Source organism: Phyllobates terribilis, unplaced genomic scaffold (genome assembly GCF_046119375.1).
Source record: "Phyllobates terribilis strain yellow unplaced genomic scaffold, ASM4611937v1 Scaffold_9__5_contigs__length_417890890, whole genome shotgun sequence".
In the NCBI taxonomy this organism is placed as follows: Eukaryota; Metazoa; Chordata; class Amphibia; order Anura; family Dendrobatidae; genus Phyllobates; species Phyllobates terribilis.
Genome location: NW_027362769.1, coordinates 283948843 through 283968709, shown reverse-complemented (window position 1 = coordinate 283968709; position 19867 = coordinate 283948843). Strand labels below are relative to the sequence as shown.

Sequence of the window (19867 nt, the reverse complement as noted above, 5' to 3'; positions counted from 1 at the left end):
TGAAAAATTAACCATGGCATGCGCAGAAAGAAACCTGAGAAATTCTTTTGAAGTTTGGAGCCCAGGATGAGAATTAATAGTAATCATCATCATGCAGGATAGTAAATAAAGATTTCTTTAATTAGTATACTTGCCAAGTGTTGTACCCCAAACTAAATATGCCCTCTCAGCAGTTCCACATTATGCAGCTTACTGTAATCACTGTAAATTATAATGAATGCCCAGCACATTGCCATAAAGTGACTTACTAGCCTTTCACCACATTTACTCTGTTTTAGACAGTTTTTTTCCAAGTCACTCAACAATGCAGCATAACCTAGCAGAGACAATGTATCGAGCAGCATTAGCAAGCTTAATAGATTGGGTGCGTTTTTACATATATATGACTCCCAGATGGGCGATAGCAGCGCTGTTTCTCCTGGCGGTGACATCCTTAGTCCACATGAGCATTACCGCCCTTCAGCAGCTGCTGGTGGGTTGCAGCTCTCACAGTTCCATCAGACGTAACTGTTATCTGAAGGAAGTATGAAGACTGCAGCCAATCATCAACCATTGATTGGCTGCAACTGTCACTTAATATTATGATGTCACGTTACCTTTGGCTGGGAGAGACCGCACTGACATTGCTGGAGAGGTGACTGTTTTTATTGTATCTGGAAAATATTAGCATTTAAAAAGTGGTCGTCCATTAGTGGACAACCCCTTTTAAGTAATGCCTAATGAATATGCATGATGACTCATTAATTACACATACCTTCTTATTTGCTGCTTTCTACTTTAAAACATTGTGCTGCTTTGATACATGTATGGTAAAGAGAATCTGTCAGCAGGATTAACCCGCCCTCAGCCGTCTATATGGGCATGCAGGTTATAGAAAGTTGAATAAAATAATACCTTGATATACTAGAGAAATCCATGTTTTTCTTAATATGTAACTGAGCTGTTAAGATCTCCCTGAGAATCTGCCTCAAGAGATTACATTAAAATAAAAGGGGCGTTACTAGTGTGAGTCATGTAGCTCTGGTGAGCACACTGTCAGTCATTACATGTCTTACACTGGTAACTCCACCTTTTATTTAAAATAATCTCTGGAGGCAGATTATTATTCAGATCCGTGTCTGGCCCATCGTCTTCAACAGTTCAATTACATATAAGAAAAATGTGGACTTATCTGGAATAAGACATTAGATTGCAGATATCAAGGTATCATTGTATTCAGCTTCTTATAACCTGCATGCCCATATAGACGGATTAGGAGGGGTGATCCTACTGATAGATTCCCTTTGATCGTTTGGGCTTTCCACTGTGTCCTTACTCCTAACAATTCCTGTACATGCGCTTTGGTTTGTGATTTTCAATAATTGAAATAAAGGCTGCTGGGCACAGTCCATTTCTTCCTATATTGCCTACATGCCTGTCTCTGACTGTAATCAAATTATTCGGCTTTTACTCTGAGTAGGAATTGGATTTTGGCTAGAATGCACCTTCACGCAGAATTGTTATTTCTGTATACTAGTGTATATTTGCTTCAGAAATAAAATACTTAAGCGACTTTCTAACTAGCCTTAATGGGAATCTGTCACCACATTTGAGTGATCTGACCTTTTAATATGGGCAAACAGGTTATAGACTGCTGAGGAGAGTGATACCTGTATCCCTCGAGGATGATTCCTTATGGATGATGCCTTGTGGAAAATGTATCTTTTATCACTTTATGTAAATTACCTTTTCCAGGCTACGGGGAGGACGCTGCCTGGAAGATGACGCTGTCTCCTCGCTCATTATCCTATCTCTCTCCTTCCACATAGTCCCTCTGTCTCTGTGACTCAGCTAGAAATCCCACACCAGCCCATTCTGACTGCCGTCGCTCCTCTTCAGTGTTCCGCCCTTCTATTGGCATTGGCTTCACATAGCTCCTTCGCCGGCGAGTCACTAGTGCTACATTTTAAAGTCTCACACTTAATATTGTCAGGGAAAGATGAATTCCTGGACATCCACCAAGTACAACTCCTTTTTTCGGAGATTGTCATTAAGTTTCCCAGTCCACTTCCTCCCTTGCCAGACCCAAAGTACTCCATACAACGGAGCATGGTCTGGCCAAAGAAACCCATCTGTTGTGCAGCCAGGATTGCTATCTCAACAGATCATGTGAGATAGAGGTGGTCTAGTCTAGAGTGACTTATGGGCTAAGGAATGATAACCACTATAATCCTTGACACCCAGGTGAAACACCCTCCTCAAGTCCACCAGCTTCAGAGACATCAAGTCTTTTTTTTTTCTTTTTAAAGCAATAAGCAAAATGAGCTTAGGGTCTGTATGGTCCTGGAACCAAAGTTTACCTGCGACAGGTTTGTGAAAATACATTTTGGTATATATAGTGATGTGAAAAAGTGTTTGCCCCCTTCCTGATTTCTTATTGTTCTGCATGTTTGTCACACTTAAATTATTATTTATTCTTATAGCGCCATTAATTCTATGGCACTTTACATGTGAAAAAGGGGTATATACATAGCAAACAACAAGTACAATAGTTTAAACAAAAACAAGTCGCCGACTGGTACAGGAGGAGAGAGGACACTGCCTGCGAGGGCTCACAATCTAATGTTTCAGATCACAAAACAAATTTAAATAGTACACAAAGATAACTCGCGTAAACACAAAATGCAGTTTTTGGATATGTGCACACGATACGGTTTTTGTGCGTTTCCGCAGCAGTTTTTCCACCGTGGAAACACGTTAAAACCGCATGTTAATAGGTCTGCCATGTATAGCGATGGTAATCCACATGTGCTGTGCACATGATGCGGAAATTTCCGCTCCGGATTACCATTGCAGTAAAATCCACAGCATTACCATTTCTAACGCGATTCCGCGGCGAATTTGCGCCCATTGAATCGCAGCAAATCCGCAGGTAGAATATCTATACCTGTGGAATTGCTTTGTTTTGGTGAAAATCAATAGGCATGAAATCGCAGCGGAATCGCACTGTGGGTGGTACCCAGGTTGGGAGAGGAGGCTGCTCTGGCTGATAACAGCGAGAGCAGCTTGGATGGGAGGAGCAGAAGTCTGCTCTTCCCAGTCCGCGTGGCTGCGGTAGTAAAAAATAAAATAAAATAAACCTTTATACTCACCTGTCCGGCGGCCTCCGGTGTCCTCCTGGTCCCCGGCTGCGATGCTGTCTCCCCGGCGGCCAGTGGCACACTGCAGGACGCGGGCTCGCGCCATGCAGTGTACAGAGCTGCCAGGACCTGCAGTGACGTCTTGAATCAGCTGCTTATCAGCAGATGGTCACGTGATTAGCAAGAATGTTCCCACGGTGGTTAGCTCACTGGGGCTGATCTTCAGATGATCAACCCCAGTGCCTTCCCGCAGCAGCATGTATACTGACAGGGGGTGATTTTACCCCCCTATCAGTATACATTGCTGTCTTCTACAGCAGTGACATTAGTGATGGCTGATGTCACTGCTGTAGAAGTGACCCAGATCCCCATGGGACACTCAGCGGTATGTGGACTTCGTCGTTGACGGCGGACAGGTGAGGGATATGTTTGTTTGTTTGTTTTGTTTTTTTCCGTTTTTTCCAGAGATCGAGGGATTCGCTGAGGCGTGTAATAAAAAAAAATTGTAGAACTGTGTGTGTTTTATTTCATTAAAATACTTTATTCTGTCCGTGTCTTTTATTGAAAAGGCGGCGACTATTTTACTACGTGGTTAGTAATGGGGTCATCTTATAAACGCCCTCCATTACTAACCTGGGCTTCACGTCAGCCGCCAATACAAGGCTGACGTGAACCCCAACCCCATTACCCCACTGCCACCGCTACAGGATAGTGGAAAGTGCGAGGCTAAGCGCCAGATTTGGCGCATCTTATGTATGCGCCATTTCTGGGACTGCTGAGGGGTGATATTAATAGCCGCAGAGGGGACTAGTATCCATTGCCCCTTCCCTGGCTATTAATATCAGCCCGCAACTGTCTAATTTAGACTTTGCTGGTTAGATTTTATAGGGGGACCCCCACTTCAATTTTTTTCTGGGTTTCACCTGTAATCTACCGGGAAAGGCTAAGCAAACAGCTATAGGCTGGTATTAATAGCCAGGGAACATTTTTGGCTAATGACCCCTTCCGCGGCTACTAATACCAGCCCCCAGCCGGTCGGCTTTCCCTCTTCTGGTTATAAAAATGACACGGGAGCCCACGCCATTTTTTTTATTTTAGGCTCTGTGCCCACGATCCGGAAATAGCAGCGCTTTGGGAGCAATTTTTTCTGCATCCAAAACTTATTTTATTGAACGCAGGTAAATCCACATTTGTTCACTATACCATGCGTAATTACCGCATTGAATACTTTCTAGTGGTCAAATTTCTGTTGCGCTGACTAGCGACTCCGCAAGAGAATTTCACATGCTGCGGTCCTGAAAGACGCGCTGCATGTCAGTGTCCACGGGTGATTCGCTGCCTCTGATGCACGCATAGTGGACATGGGATTTCTTGAGATCCCAACCACTATGCTGTAACATCTGGGCGCTGCGGGTTTGACGCGTGTTTATACCTGCAGCGGCTCCTAATCGTGGCCACGTACCCAAACCGAGACGCAGCATGTCAATTTCTGTAGCGAACACGCTAGTCTCTGCTGCTGATTTTGACTGATTTGAAGTGTCATTATATGCGGTGGATTCACATGTACCGACAACAAAAATGTGGCATTAGAACACTGCGTTTTGGATGCAACATAAATACTTTGTGTCCAAAGCGCTACTGAGTGCTGATTGGGGGATGTAGTGGCTAATGAACCAGCTGTGAAATGTTAATTATGGCCAGGGAAAATGTTTGCCTAATGGCACCTTCCCAGGCTAAAAATAACAGCTCGCAGCAGTCGCATAAATTACATGAATAGAAATGCTAATGAAGATTGGGTGATTGGGACTAGCTGACACCTAGCTCTTTTGTTTGGTTATGTCAAGATGTCAATCAGACCTTTTCATGACCAAACTTAAAGTAAAGTAAAGAGTTAAATAAACACACAGAGACAGTGTAAACACTTTATTTGAATTACAGCAGACACATTCTTTAAACATTTAAATGAACCAATATACTCTCCTCAGTTCTATGGTAATCCAAGGGTTTAAGCAATGTCCCACCAAATAACTTTATTTAGCTCCAGAAAGTATTCATTGATGTACAGAAACACATGTAAAAATGCGTCAGAAGCGCATGTAAATCCGCATGCTTTTTTTCTGCCAGGTAGAGGCAAAAACGCACAGGAAATTTCTGCTTCAAATCTGCATCGTGCGCACATACCCTTTAGGTAAAGGTCTTTATTGTTAAGGGAAAAATAAATCCATACCTACCGGGCCCTGTGTGAAAAAGTGATTGCCCCCCCCCCCCATTTAAAACACAAAAAACACAAATTACCTGTGGTTTATCAAATCTTTAGGAAGCAGAGTTCAATTTCCCCAGCCTTACATAGGTCTGATTACTGCCACACCTGTTCTCAATCAAGATATCACTTAAAGGGGTTGTCTGGTCAAAAGTGTTCAGTCTGCAGTCAGTCTGTGAGACTGCAGACTTATGAATCCCCCCAGCGCAGGCGCTGTGAGAAATTGCCGTCATGCAACCTGATTAGAGAGGGTAAGAATGTGATGTACATATCCCCGGCCAGTGGGCGCTCTCCATACACTTGTATTGAGCGAGGCCGAGCCTTCTAGTCAGACTGGCTGTCTGTGTTACTAGAAGGGGCGTGCCCTCTCGCCATACAAGTGTATGGAGTGAGGTGGTCTGAATGTCCGGGGGTATGTATAACATATATATATATATATATATATCCCGGGTCTCATACCGGCGAATCCCCGGGGCTCACAGTGCCTGTGCTAAGGGGATTCATAAGTCTGCAGTCACCCACAGTGACTGCAGACTTATTGCTTTTGACTGGACAACCCCTTTAAATAGGAGAGGTGTATGTCCTATTATATCTGCGAAGACACACAGAATTTCAGAAAAGGAACATCATTTACCAACAGTAAAATATGGTGGTGGTAGTGTCTGGGGCTGTTTTGCTGTTTCAAGACCTGGAAGACTTGCTGTGGTAAATGGAATCATGAATTCTGCTGTCTACCAAAAAATCCTGAAGTAGAATGTCCAGCTCAAGCTGGAGTGCACTTATGCAGCAGGACAATGATCCAAAACACAACAGCAAGTCCACCTCTGAATGGCTTAAGAAAAACAAAATTAAGGCATTGGAGTGGCCTAGTCAAAGTCCTGACCTTAATCCGATTGATATTCTGTGGCATGACCTTAAAACTGCGGTTCATGCTCGGAAACGCTCCAATGTGGCTGAATTACAACAATTTTGCAAAGCTGAGTGGGCCAGAGAGTTTTAAAAGACTCATTGCCAGTTATCGCAAACGCTTGATAGCAGATGTTGATGTTAAGGGCGGCCCAAACAGTTATTAGGTTTAGGGGGTAATCAGTTTTTCACACAGGGCCCTGTAGGTTTGGATTTCTTTTTCCATTAATAATAAAGACCTTCATTTAAAAACTGCATTTTTTGTTAGTTGTGTTATCTTTGTCTAAGATTTACATTTATTTTGTGATCTGAAAAATTTAAGTATGATAAACGTGCAAAAGAAAAAGAAATCAGGAAACACTTTTTTCACACCACTGTATATATTATATTATATTTTGGTCTGACAGTATTTACTGTTGCACCTGGTGGTGGTGGAGTCAATAACAAGAGTTTCCTCAAAACATAACTTTCATAATCTTATTTTTATGGAAAGAATATTAAACTTTGCTCCTCATTATTAATGGAATACATAACTTTGTAGTGGAGGGGCACAGATGAAAAAGAAACCCCGATCCAGAATCAGTATAGCAGCTCAAATTTTAGGCGAAGCCCCGTTTAAATAAAAAAATCAAGTAAAAAGTGCTACTTAACCGGTTCCCGACCGCCCACTGTAGATAAACGTCGGCGCTTGCCGGGCTCTGTGCAGCGCCGACGTTTAAAAACGGTGGGTGGTCTCGCAGCGCTCAGGACCCCTAGGGTCCTGCAAGCGCTGCGATTCCGGTGCAGAGCGTTAGCTCTGACAGGGAACATCATCGGGACCTGATTAGATCAGGTCCCAGTGATGTTAACCCTTAGCTGTCTTCTATATGCTGTGATCTATAGTGATCACGGCATATAGGAGACAGCAGGAGGAGAGGGGGTCGTCAACTTACCTCTCCGAAGACCTCCGTGTCCTTCCAGGACCTGGGGTTGCTATGGCAGCTGGAGGTCACATGACCGCCTCCAGCTCTGCCATATATGGTGTCCTGTCTGGCTCAGCTGCAGCTGTAGCCAGACAGGAGACTCTGACTGAAACAGTCAGGGAAGATCTCATGTAATGTAATATATGTCTATTACATTACATGAGATCAGAGATCAGAAAAATAAAGATTAATGTCCCATACAGGGACTAAGTAAAAATGTGAAAAAAAGTAAAAAAAAAGTTTTTAAACTATTAATAAAAAAATCACAAAATAAATAAAAATAAATAAATAAAATATTAAACCAATAAATCCGTATATTTTTACAAAACCAAAAAAAGTACACATATTTGGTATCGCCGCGTCCGAAACAACCCGAGCTATAAAACTGTCACACTAATTAACTCCTTCTGTGCACACCGTAATAAAAATAAATAAAAAACGGAGCAAAAACATATGCTTTTTCATCATATTGCCAAACAAAAAGTGGAAAAAAATGCGATCAAAAAACAAAATAGAAATAAAAATGGTACCACTGAAAACGTCATCTTGTTATGCAAAAAAAAGCCGCCATACAGCTCCATCAGCCGAAAAATAAAAAAGTTATAGCGCTCAGAATAAAGCAATGCAAAAAAAATATTTTTTTCTATAAAATAGTTTTATTGTGTTAAAACGCCAAAACATAAAAAAAATACAGTAAGTGTAGTATCGCTGTAAACGTACTGACCCGAAGAATAACGCTGCCTGATCACTTTTACCACACGCAGAACGGCATAAAAAAAAAAACTCAAAAAACAATTCCTGAATTGTTTGTTTTTGTTAATTTTACCTCCCAAAAAACGGAATAGAAAGCGATCAAAAAATGTCACGTCCCCAAAAATGGTACCAATAAAAATGTCAACTCGTCCCGCAAAAAACAAGCCGTCACATGACTGTCGGCCGAAATATGGAAAAATTATAGCTCTCAAAATATGGTGATGCAAAAACTAGATTTTGCAAAAAAAGCGTCTTTTAGTGTGTGACAGCTGTCAGTCATAAAAACCCGATATCAATCTGGTATCTCTGTAATCACACCGACCCGAAGAATAAAGTAATCTAATCAGTTATATCACACTAGGAACGGCGTAAAAAATAAATAAAACCAATTCTTCACCTGCTACTGATTTGTTTATTATGTCCCCAAAGATCCCAGTAAGGCTCTGCCCACATTTATCCTGTGCTCTGCGCTGAGCACTTACACCAGAGTTTCCGTGTAAATCTCTGAAATACATGATTCAGCCGGAACCCATGACGGAAGATTCCCTGTAATGAGACAGATATAGGCCACTGTGGACGCCGTCTAGCCTGGGATCCCACGGTGTCATTTGTTTTAGGCGTGCATAAAAGTGCGGTTGGCCACAGTTTTGTGCACTTCTGAAAAAAAGGACACCGCTACACAGAGGCCAGACAGTGTCCAGAGTAACTCTGCTGCCTCATTACAGTGAATGGATCCTGCAGGGGTTTCATCTGAATTACATCACTTGGAAATTTAGATGGAAACCCCGATGTAAGTGCTCAGCCTAGAGCGCCGGATAAATGTTACGTAAAATGTTCCCAATAAAAGCTTCAACTCAGTCCTCAAAAAAAGCTAGTCCCCACTCAGGTCCGTCATCTGTTAAAAATATAAGGGACTTCCAAGTTACTGGTAGCAGAAAGGCTCTGGAAAAGCAAAATGACCCTTGCCCCCCAAAAGAAATTCAGAAAATTTTGTGCTCCCAAATCCAAATGCCTATTCTACAATAATTTGTTCTCCAATTGTCAAATAGCACTCCGTCCCCCCCAGATCTCACCGTATGGCTAAGCGGTACGATACAGCCACATATGGGGTATTGACACTTTTAGAAGAAATTGTGTGACACATTTCGGCACCATTTTTACCCATTGCCCTGTGTGAAAATGTAAAATCTGAGGGTAAAACATTTTTTTGTGGTAAAAATATAATTATGATTTTTTCACTGCCCAATGGTATAAATTTAAAAATTAAAAAATACTCACTACTTCCCTAGATGAATTCCTTGAGAGGTGTAGTTTACAAAATGGGGTCATTTGTGGAGGTTTCTGCTGTTTTGGCATGTCAGCGACTCTTCAAATGTGACATGGTGTCTGCTGCCTATCCCAGCCAACATAGCGCTCCTTTCTCTTCCGAACCCTGCCGTACACCAAAGCAGTGGTTTTCCCCCACATATGGGGTATCGGCGTACTCAGGAGAAATTGTACAACAAATTTCATGGTGCAATTTCTCCGGTTATCCTTATGATAATGCAAAATTAGGGGATGAAAAACATTTTTTATGGGAAAAATGTGAAAATTTTATTTTCACGGCTCAATATTATAAACTTCTGTGAAGCAGCTGGGGGTGCAAGGTGCTCACCACACATCTAGATAAGTTCCCTAAGGGGTCTAGTTTCCAAAATGGTGGCACTTGTGGGGGGTTTCCGCTGTTTAGACACATTAGGGGCTCCACAAATGTGACATGGCGTCCGCTAATTATTCAAATAAATTTTACATTCAAAAAGTCAAATGGCGCTCCTTCCCTTTCAAACCCTGCCGTGCGCCCAAACAGTGGTTTTCCCTCACATATGGGGTATCGGCGTGTTCAGGAGAAATTGCACAACAAACTTCATGGTGCAATTTATCCTGTTACCCTTATGATAATACAAAATTAGAGAATGAAAAAGATTTTTTGTGGGAAAAATGTGAAAATTTTATTTTTACGGCTCAATATTATAAACTTCTGTGAAGCAGCTGGGGGTGCGAGGTGCTCACCACACATCTAGATAAGTTCCCTAAGGGGTCTAGTTTCCAAAATGGTGGCACTTGTGGGGGGTTTCCACTGTTTAGTCACATTAGGGGCTCCCCAAATGCGACATGGCGTCAGCTAATTATTCAAACAAATTTTACATTCAAAAAGTCAAATGGCGCTCCTTCCCTTTCAAACCCTGCCATGCGCCCAAACAGTAATTTGCCTCCGCATATGGGGTATCAGCGTGTTCAGGAGAAATTGCACAACAAATTTCATGGTGCAATTTATCCTATTACCCTTATGATAATGCAAAATTAAGGGATGAAAAACGGTTTTGTGGGAAAAATGGGAAAATTTTATTTTTACAGCTCAATATTATAAACTTCTGTGAAGCACCTTGGGGTTCAAGGTGCTCACCACACATCTAGATAAGTTCCCTAAGGGGTCTAGTTTCCAAAATGGTGTCACTTGTGGGGGGTTTCCACTGTTTAGGCACATCAGGAGCTCTCCAAACGCAAAATGGCGTCTGCTAATTATTCAGACAAATTTTACATTCAAAAAGTCTAATGGCGCTCCTTCCCTTCCGAGCCCTGCCGTGCGCCCAAACAGTGGTTTTCCCTCACATATGGGGTATCAGCACGCTCAAGAGAAATTGCACAAAAAATTTTGGGGTCCATTTTTTTCCTGTTACCCCTGTGAAAATAAAAAAAATTGGGTCTAAAGTAACATTTTTGTGAAAAAAGTTAAATGTTAATTTTTTTCTTCCACATTCCAAAAATTTCTGTGAAGCACCTGAAGGGTTAATAAAGTTCTTGAATGTGGTTTTGAGCACCTTGAGGGGTGCAGTTTTTAGAACGGTGTCACTTTTGGGTATTTTCTGTCATAAAGACCCCTCAAAGTGACTTCAAATATGATGTGGTCCCTAAAAAAATGTTTTTGTAAATTTTGTTGGAAAAATGAGAAATCGCTGGTCAACTTTTAACCCTTATAGCTCCCTAACAAAAAAAAATTTTGGTTCCAAAATTGTGCTGATGTAAAGTAGACATGTGGGAAATGTTATTTATTAAGTATTTTGTGTGACATATCTCTCTGATTTAAGGGCTTAAAAATTCAAAGTTTGAAAATTGCAAAATTTTCAAAATTTTCGCCAAATTTCCGATTTTTTCACAAATAAACGCATGTGATATCAAAGAAATTTTACCACTATCATGAAGTACAATATGTCACGAAAAAACAATCTCAGAATCAGGGGGATCCGTTGAAGCGTTCCAGAGTAATTGCTTCATAAAGTGACAGTGGTCAGAATTGAAAAAATTGGCCCGGTCACGAAGGCAAAAACAGGCTCTGGTGCGAAGTGGTTAAATGAATGGCTGTTTTACACAGCTGGCATCCGCAGTGTGTGGAGCCTACTCCATACACCCACACCCATCAGAAAGGGGTTAAAGAGTGTTTTCCCATTTCTCCTGAACTGATGTAACTGAAACTATCTGTTCGAAATGACCAAGGGCCTGCAATACAGCTCAATGCCGAAGGCTAACTTTCTTCATTTGGGCTGCTGCCAAGGAAACCTGTTACCATGGCCTCATGGGCTTCCAACAGTCAGATTGGGGGAGGAACATGTTGAGAAAATATATTGTATTTCCTCACCAGGGCCGACTCCAGGTTTTTGTGGGCCCTGGGCGAAAGAGTCTCAATGGGCCCTTTTAACACATACCACCATTCATGATGCACAGATACCACAGAGAAATATAGCTATAGTACAAGGCCAAAGATTTCACTTCTTACATTACATGAGTGATATCTATTGTGAATTCCACAATAGCTCAGAAACCTGCGAATCCTCGCAGTGCACAGTTCACACTGGATAATGTAGTCCTCCATACAGTATTATGGTACCACTACAGTATTATGAGCCCCATATAATGCTTCATACAGCATAATGGGCCCCATATAATGCCCCATGCAGGCTGGGAATCCATAAAATGCCCCATTCCTGCTGGGCCCCCATATAATGCTGCAGGTTGGGCCAGCATATAATGCCTCATGCCTCCATACATAAAAAAAATAAAATAAATCAAATACTCACCTCTCCTTACCTGCTGCCGCTGCTCTCATCGCTGCTGCTGCTCTCATCGCTGCTGCTGCTCTCATCGCTGACGCTGCTCTCATCGCTGACGCTGCTCTGCTCCGGACTCCTCAGCCGCGTCGCCGTCTTCCCGCTCTGCACTGTGACTGCTCAGCAGAGGGCTCGGTGGAAAGACGTCATCACGCCCTCTGACCTGAGATGTCACAGTGCAGCAGCCGCGAAAGATACAGGACCTGCTGCGGAGGCACGGGGAGAGGTAAGTATTGTGCAGGGGCCCTGAGCAAGTGGGTGGGGGCCCAGTCGCGGGCGCTGGCATCGGACTCCTCCGCTCATGGGCCCCATAGCACGCCGGGGTGCCCGACGGCGAGTGGACCCCAGCACTTGCCCGGGTGCTGACGTCGGGCCTGGTCCTCACAACAATCCTCTGTGAGCAGAGCACTGCTAATCCCTCCTGATGGCCAGCATGCATTAAGTCACTGATCTGCACAAATATGGATTCAGCAAATCCACTCATCTCTGCCTCCTCCAGACACAGAAAAACCTGTTTGTTTTTCTGTTTTTACAAAAAAATATAAAGGCAGGTTAATTACACAGGACAGGTATTTGGGCTAATATCCAAGTGCTCACCCTAATTAGATTTCAGAGAAAAAATGTAACACTTGTTTTTGTTCACACATTTGACTTTTTACAATTTTGTCAACTCTCTCAGCAGGTCCTTGTCTCTCCTGTTACATAGTAACAGTGACAGGAGGGTCATGGAGCTGCTGGAGAGCTGGGCCGGCAATTTACATTTAGTGGGGCTGTAAAAGGCCCACATGTACTGTGACAGTGAATGGGAATGTCACTTCACTGCCTGCACAACGCCGGATGGGACTAAATGAGGGCTATCTTCTTTTAGCACTGTGTGGTGTCGCGCATTTGGCATCACTATGCGCGACTGGTGTATAAAAAATTGATCCCACTATTATCAAGGAGAGTGGGACGATTTTTTCCTCACTTGTGATCCTTATACAATATGTTTTTTTACTGGGCCATTTACAGTTTCCCATCTTACAGACTGGAATATATCCGTAAAAATCGGATATTCTACTGATGGTCCGTATGACATCCGATTATTTTTTTTTTCCTCACACCCATCAGGTTTTGGAGTGGTATTGCAGCTTGCTGCATTTTTTTTCTCATGTTGAATACAGCTGAAAAAAATGCGCAGATCTGCTTTGCTGTTTTTTTTTTATTATTGCACTCATCCAATTTATTCACTTGTGTGAGTGAACCCTTAAGAGTGTAGAATTCTCAGGGTAGTAGTAGGAATAAAATTAGGGGAAAAACTGAACATTTGTGACCTATTGATAGGTCCTCCCAGCCTGTTTGGGCCTTAACCAACCGTTCATCTCTAAAAAGGCTCCCATTAATGACCAACTACTATTCCATCAAATAATTCTGCAGATCTTATGTACCACCAAACAATTTTGGTACTGCTTTTTTTTTTTCCTACATGTACGGTACTTTCTGTTCATGATAAAATTAATGTGTTTTGAATTTAACTATGGAAAATCATGAACAATTTTTAAAAAATAAATTAAAAATGATTTTTTTTTAAATTCTAATATGTAAACACTATGCAAATCTCACAATAAATACTTTGATGTTATCTTCATTTTTTTACATCAAGCACTTTAAAAATCGTTTACGTTTTGTGCAGATTTTATCCCCTTTCTGTAGAATGACGTAACTGCAGGTGAAGACTGCAGATGATTTTCCTCAACCGACATAGTTAGGTAAGAGGGATGGCACAAGGGTTGTGCCCATGCCGTCTACGGCAGGAGTCAGCTGTAATACACAAAGCACTGTGAAGCCGGCACGTGACGACTTTTATCACCCTATTGGCACATCCGCAGCACGATTGTGGGATGCCGACGGTTTGCTATAGTAACCTTTGGCGTGAAAGTGTCCTCTGTGTCTTCCATATCCCTCAGCCATTCACATCCCGCCTGGGAGGGGCCTGCAGGGCTGGCTGTCATTCACACACTGCACTATACAACATGGGTTGTACATTCTGTCCCTGGTCACAGCTTTGATCTGTTCAACACTATTCTTGATATAAATATAATTGTTTGTTTGCTTGTTGCAAGGAGGCATTTATTTGATGGGAATAGAATTTTTTTTAAGCCCTAATTACTCCAGTAATATATTCAGAGTTTAATGAATTTGAAAGATTATCCTTTGCTGAACAGAATACCATTGTAGTTCTAAATCAAATGGATGAGAATTGTAATTTGGAAGAATTTGTGGGGGATCATGATGAAAAGCCAAAGGTCTCAAACCCTCATTATTATCCAGTAAAATCTTGCATACCATCATTAGAAATGTTCTAGAATTTGGCAGAAAAGGACCTGCTCTGCACCGTGATGTCTCCACCAATAAAAAAAAATAAAAAAAGATGTAATTTAACTTAGTATCAAAATAATGCCATTTGTAAACTGAAAAATAACTACAATTTGGTTCTACATAAGTCAGACAAGGTGGGATGCATTGTGCTGTTGGGTGCCTCCTTATGTAAAAAATGAGTGACATTTTGCAGCTCAATCTAACTGATGTCTTTTCTAAAGCGTTGTACTATATTTTGGATGAAGATTTGAAAATGGGAATTTTAAATAAACGTACAGTAGAATTACTTTTCAATGAACACCCTTTTGCACCCATTTTTCATGGCCTCCCTAAAATGCACAACAAAAACATATTAACCCCCCACCCCTCCGTCCTATCTCCTCAGACATAGGGTCCCTTAATGAGTGCAAGGGTTGATGAACAGTTGCAATCACTAGCATCCAGATTGCCAGGTTTTTTAAAGGACAGCAGTTCAGTATTGAAAGCCATGAACCGTTTAAAATGGCAAAAAAAAAGATAGATTGTTGGGGGGGGGGGGGTTTCCACCTGCGTTGGGGTCCTGTTTCTCCCCATCACTTGCAATTTTATTTGTAGGATAGTGGGAGGAACTGTTAATTTTTTTTCTGTAGACAATCCATTTGCAACTTAGTGAAAAATAATATCACTAAGTGGTAGGATTGCTTTCTAATTACTTATAGATTTTAGCTGGTGTCATGACTTTCTATAACTTTTTGCCAGGGCTGTGGAGTCGGTAAGCCAAACCTCCGACTCCTCAATTTCCATGACTCCGACTCCCTCATGCATGGCTCATGTTTAAGTGATAAATTTACTGTAGCACAGATTCATCTCAGCTGAAAGTCTAGACCCTTAGATCAGGAATAGGACAGACATTTATAGAATACTAGATGGTGGCCCGATTCTAACGCATCGGGTATTCTAGAATATGTATGCGGCCGACCGGGCGCAATCAGCAGAACGTTGTTTAAATTTGCCGCCAAAATCGCTGATTGGTCGCGGCCGGCAACCGCGACCAAGCAGCAAAACGGTGTTTAAATTTGGCGGCAATATCGGTGATTGGTCGCGGGTGGCGGCCGCGACCAATCAGCGAACTGTGTTAGTGAGGACCGGAGAGCTTGTTTAAATTTGGCGATAGAATCGCTGATTAGTCGCGACCGCGACCAATCAGCAGAGCTGTGTTTAAATTTGGCGCCAATAATGATAATGCTGATTGGTCGCGGCCGGCGACCGCAACCAATTAGCAGAGGGGTGTTTAAATTTGGCGCCAATATCGCTGATTGGTCCAATCAGCAGAGCGGTGTTTAAACTTGGCGCCAATCTCGCTGATTGGTCGCGGCCGGCCGCGACCAATCAGCAGAGCGGCGTTTAAATTTTCCGCCCATATCGCTGATTGGTCGCGGGCGTCGACCGCGACCAATCAGCGTCATATTAGTGAGGACCGGGGAGCGTCGCTGCCTGTGCGGCTACTTCCGCTGCGAGAAGCCAGGAGATGAGCGGCTACTCGCAGCAGAAGCATCCCGACCGGCGGCGGCGCTGCCCGGTCCTCCGTTCACACTTGCCCTCCGGAGATCAGCGGGCCAAGCTGCTGATCTGCTGACGTTAGCCGCATGGAGGTGAGCGGCGCCGCCTTATCTCCCGGCTGCATCACCGCTGACCTCCGTCCTGCAGATGAGCCGCTAACGGACGCCATTTTTTTCTGAAATCCCGCGTCGCTGATTGGCCGCGGCCGGACCAATCAGCGACGCGGGATTTCCTGGACAGACAGACAGACAGAAAGACAGACTGACGGGATAAGACGATTATATATAGATTTCATAACTTTCCCAAATTCTTATGAAAAAATATTCCCCACAAACTGCATTGAATTACTGTACCCAATTTCTTATATATTTTAGGAGTCCATTTTATACCGACTCAGACTCCACCAAAATGGGCTCCGACTCCACAGCCCTACTTTTTGCACCACTCTTTCTTCATATGTTCAATACTTTTTCCCTAGATCATTTTATCATTATTACACATACTGTATTTTGCGGACTATAATAGACACCCCAAATTTTGAGGAGGAAAATAGGACAAAAATGTTTTTTTAAATAAAATGGTGGTGCGTCTTATAATCCGTTTTAATGATAGTTTACCGGGGGGCACGGTGGTGGTGGAGCGGGGTCATAAGAGGCAGGGTCGCTGCTTCAGAAGGCGGCGGCTGCAGGCCCCGGGCTTGGAGGAGGGGGCGTCGAGGCGAGGCTGTGGGCCCTGGGCTCTCATAAGATGTCAGTGCTATTGAGCGGAGTCCCCATTCCCAGTGATTTCCCTGCAGTGGGCTTCGGGAAAATGGCCGCTAGAGGCGATGCATGCGCAGATTGAGATCTCAATACTATGAGAGCCCAGGGCCCAAAGCATCGCAGCTCCGATCTTGCCTCCTGTGACCCCACTCCACTGCAGCCCCCCACGGGAAGCTACCTTTGGATTATAAGACTGGGCAGAAAAAAGTGCGTATTATAATCCAAAAAATATAGTAACTTAATTTATGGACATCTATGGTTTGATCTATTTGGACAAACTGCCCAGGAAGCTCCCACCGCCCACATAGAGTGCGCCCTAATCTTAAATCAAGCCGCCCTAGCTCTATAGGCATGGATAATAGCAGTCTTGATCCAGCGGGCAATGGTTGCTTTAGAAGCGGACTTTTATGAGGGCCCTGTGGTATAACAAACAAGGAATCAGATCGATTAAATGAGGCAGTAGCCGATAAACAATATCTTACGGTTCTAACAACGTCCAACCTGTGCAGAGCCTTCTCCCTAGGATGAGATGGTGCTGGACAAAAGGAAGGTAAAACAATATCTTTATTAAGGTGAAAACTCAATACCACCATCAGGAGAAAAGACTGAACCGGCTTCAACACTGTCTTATCCTGAAGAAGAAGGGGCAAAACAAGACAGAGGGCCACAAACTGAAAGACTCTCCTAATAGAAGTAATGGCTGTAAGGAAAGCTACCTTTTTATAAGAAAGAAAAAGCGCAGAAATCTCTCTGATTGGCTCAGAAGGCTGAGACTGAAGAGCATCCAAAACATACAGGTCCCAATCGTCCAAAGGAGCCCGATAGGGTGGCTTAACATGTGCCCCAGTTTTAACCTGGGGTATAGATGCTAAATCCCTCTGAAATAGAATAGCCAGGGAGGACACGTTACCCTTGAGTGAGCTAAGCGCAAGCCCTGCTCCCAATACAGACTGTAAGGAGCAGCATGGGCAAGGAAAAACCTATAGGTGAAGTACTAGATGACTCACACCATCGAAAATAAGCCCTACAAGTGCGATGGTAGACTCGCAATGAGGACGGCTTCCGAGCTCTAATCATAATCTGGATGACTGACTCGGACAAACCTGTTATCCTCAAAATTGCGGCTTCAGCAGCCACACCATCCAATTGAGCACCCGTAAATTCGGATGGAAGAGCTACCCTGGGAAAGAAGGTCGAGGCGGTCCGGAAGAGCCCAAGGGACATCCGCCAAGAGATTCATCACATCCAATACCTGGCCCTCCGAGGCCAACCTGAGCAATGAATGACTGGAACACACTCTGCCCTCAACTTCTTGAGACGTCTGGGTCAGAGGTAAGGCAAAGTGAACTGAGACCAAGAAATTACTAGGTCATCGACTGCAAACACATGAGGGTCCTGGGACCTTGTCACAAATTTCAGTACTGGATTCAGTCTGGATTCCAGTAGATCTGCATCCCGGTATACCCCACCTCCGACAGATCTGGCTGAAGAGCCCACTCACCTGCGGGTAGCTGATGGCGACTTAAAAAATCTGCCTCCCAGTTACCTACCTCTGGTATATCTGGCATCCATGGTGAGCCCCTGCCACTGAATGGGGCGAAAAGAGCGACCTTGAGTTAACAGGGGTGATGGCGAGAGACTGGCGACAGAGAGGGGGAGATGAATAGGCCGATCCAGGGACTGTATTGATCTATTCCAAGAGGCTATCAGCATCTTCTTTAGAGGACTTGACTGAAATTGAGCAAATGGTACCGCCTCTAACGTCGCAGCGATCTTTCCCAGAACCCTCCTGCAAAAACTAAGGGAATGACTGCCAGGTCGTTTTAAAGTCCTGATGGAAGACTGAAGAGATGATCTCCTCTCCTCCGGACGAAATACAGATGACTGAACGGTGTTGAGCACCATTCCCAGAAACTGTATCTGTTGTGTTCAAGCTAAAACAGACTTAGTCCTCTTGTCAATCCAACCTAATCGCTCAAGGGCCTGAAGAACAATCTGTAGGCTCTCTAGATTTTGCGCAAAGGATGGCACATTGACAAGAATGTCATCCAGATTGGGGAAAACAAACAGGGGACTGTATCCATGCCATAACCAGGGCAAAGATCTTTGTAAATACCCCGTGCGCTGTGGTAAGCCCAAATGGGAGAGTCCTGAACTGATAGTGATGCTGATTGACCGCAAAGCGAAAAAATCACTGATTGGCACATACAAATAAGCATCTCGAATATGTTCTGAAGAAAGAAGAAACTTTCTGGTTTCCACGGATGCACTATACACCTGTCTGAGGGATCCTTAAGCGCCACAATCTCGGCAAGAGGAAGAGCTCTCCATACGGCTACGCTTCTGAAAGTGTCTGTCTGGGTGTTTCCATGCCTTTTGCAGCATTTCTGTAAACTCCATGGTTTACGGAAAATGGTTAACAAAGGATCTAGCCACGTGCTTACTCCTCCTAAAGAAACCTGTTTCAGTAACTGGAGGGGGCTGTGCAACTGTCACTCCCAGAGAGGCGTCCACCGCGGACACCAAACTATCCACCATTTCCCTTAGTTTTCCCAGCTGATATGGATCCAGGACTGATTCTGAACTGGACTGAGTGCTGAGGAGAGTGAATCCCCTGGGAAGGGGAAAAGGAATCTCTGCACCTCCCCTGTGAAGGTGAACGGACAATGACGTATCATGCGGCCGCCTGGCCCGCTTTCATGAACAGCCATATTAATACAGGGGGACTGGAGGATCCGACTCACTGACAGCGGTGATCGGAGCTCCCGGGGTGGCAGTAGTCACTGGCAATCGTTCCACAACAGTTACCAGTGTCCTGGACACCCTGGTTAGTTTGGCTACAGACTGAGCTAAATCATGAACCCAGGCAGGGAGGGCCACATTGTCCTCAGCTGTCATAGAGATCCCCCTGTGCTTCTACCAGCAAGGAAGCAGGAGGGGTACAAGTGGTACAATAATCCACAAACTGACCAGGGTAAAACTTAATTACAAGTCACACAAGCATAATAAGTGACAAGTGTAGACTGTGCTAATGGGCGTGCAAGGTCCTCTCTAAACTCCGACATTG

At 43.7% G+C, this 19867-nt stretch overlaps 1 protein-coding gene across 3 annotated transcripts in view; it reads left to right on the top strand.

Annotated features, from left to right (window-relative positions):
• The window catches only part of ORMDL1 (ORMDL sphingolipid biosynthesis regulator 1), an 83517-nt gene that overhangs the window by 21259 nt on the left and 42391 nt on the right, over positions 1-19867 (top strand). The window lies entirely within an intron of this gene.